The sequence below is a fragment of the Seriola lalandi genome, unplaced genomic scaffold, assembly GCF_002814215.2.
Source record: "Seriola lalandi dorsalis isolate HSWRI2012SDOR001 ecotype SW California unplaced genomic scaffold, Sedor1 jcf7180002054883, whole genome shotgun sequence".
Classification (NCBI taxonomy): domain Eukaryota; kingdom Metazoa; phylum Chordata; class Actinopteri; order Carangiformes; family Carangidae; genus Seriola; species Seriola lalandi.
The window spans coordinates 631,444-632,837 of NW_019525658.1; the positions used below are offsets into that span (position 1 = coordinate 631,444).

A 1,394-nucleotide genomic window follows, 5' to 3' on the forward strand; every position below is an offset into this window, starting at 1 on the left:
GCTAAAAATCAACAAATATCCCAAGAAAATGAGGAAAACTTTGCACTTAAAACGAGCACACGAGTCCTGGACTCTGGTGCTGCTGAACAATAATGTGAGCGGGAAAGGAAAGAAGTTGTGAGGTGTTTCAGACTCTTTTTAACGTGACTGTCCATCTTCATAACATGTTCTCACTTCAATCTACATCCTTCTCCCCGTTTAAATCTATTAAATCGACCCCATCTTCTACAGTGACACTGCGACCTGACAGATGTTTCCTGCAGCTGCACATCATCCTCCACCCTGCACCTCGTATGTCTGTCCCTGTCTCCATGTCTGTCTACCCTGGGAAGAAATGCTAGCCTGGCTATTAGCCTCTCACACACACACACACACACACACACACACTCACACACACTCACACACACACGACAAAAACAACAACACACATGTATTTGTCCCAGCCTGCAAATTTCCTGGCAACACTCAAAGTGTTGCTGCATGCATAACAGTTCAATATCAGAACGCTGCAAATGACGAATATGAAGTGAGTGAAAACCATCAGAATAACACTTCACTTAATTAGCCCAGAACAAATGCTGCTTTCTGGGCAAAGCATATGTTGCAGCATTTTAACAAAGAGCAGCCTGTTTCCTGCTCGTCGTCCTCACACACAACATCTTCCTCTCAGTGTGAACAGCGTCTCAGAGTCTCCGTGCCGCTCAGGGACGCCACATGTTCTCATGTGACTGTTCAGGTGAAGCTTTCATGTTGTTTCTGGCTGTTATCAGAAGAGGGCGCACTGCCACTTCACTCCCATCCTCATCCTGCTTCAAGTTTTTTCCTCCACACAAGTTTTTTTTTTTTTTTACTAAATACCCACAGAGGATTAAAAACATTTTACTCTGAGATTAGACTTCCTTCACTTTTTTTTTTATCTTGTTCAGATTTGAAGAAAATGTGTATTTTTGTTTTTACAGCAGATTCACTCATATCAGGAACTCTACAAAATACACTTGGCAGCATCTTATAATACAGGAAGTGATGCTTCTTCTGTTAACATGTAAATAAAAGGACAGAATATCATTATTTCCCTTGTTGCAGCTTTTTAAATTAAACTGTCTGAAGCAACAAAACTGACAGAAAAATATAATTTCCTTCCTGTTGTTGACCAAAATCAGAGTCTCACACATTTATACTCCACAACTGGAGGTTAATTAACTAAAGTTGAAAAATGAGACTAAGATAATGTTGCAGCAGTAAAGTTCCTGTTTCCCTCTGCTCGGTCTTCCATGGAATAACTCATCAAATCACATTGATCCCTCTGGTGCACACCCAGTTTTGCTCCGTCCCAATGAAGAAAAGGCTCCAGCAGTGTGTGTGTGTGTGTGTGTGTGTGTGTGTGTGTGTGTGTG

General features: G+C 41.5%; 1 protein-coding gene across 3 annotated transcripts in view; it reads right to left on the reverse strand.

Annotated features, from left to right (window-relative positions):
- The window catches only part of lhx2b (LIM homeobox 2b), a 10,164-nt gene that overhangs the window by 3,882 nt on the left and 4,888 nt on the right, over window positions 1-1,394 (reverse strand). The window lies entirely within an intron of this gene.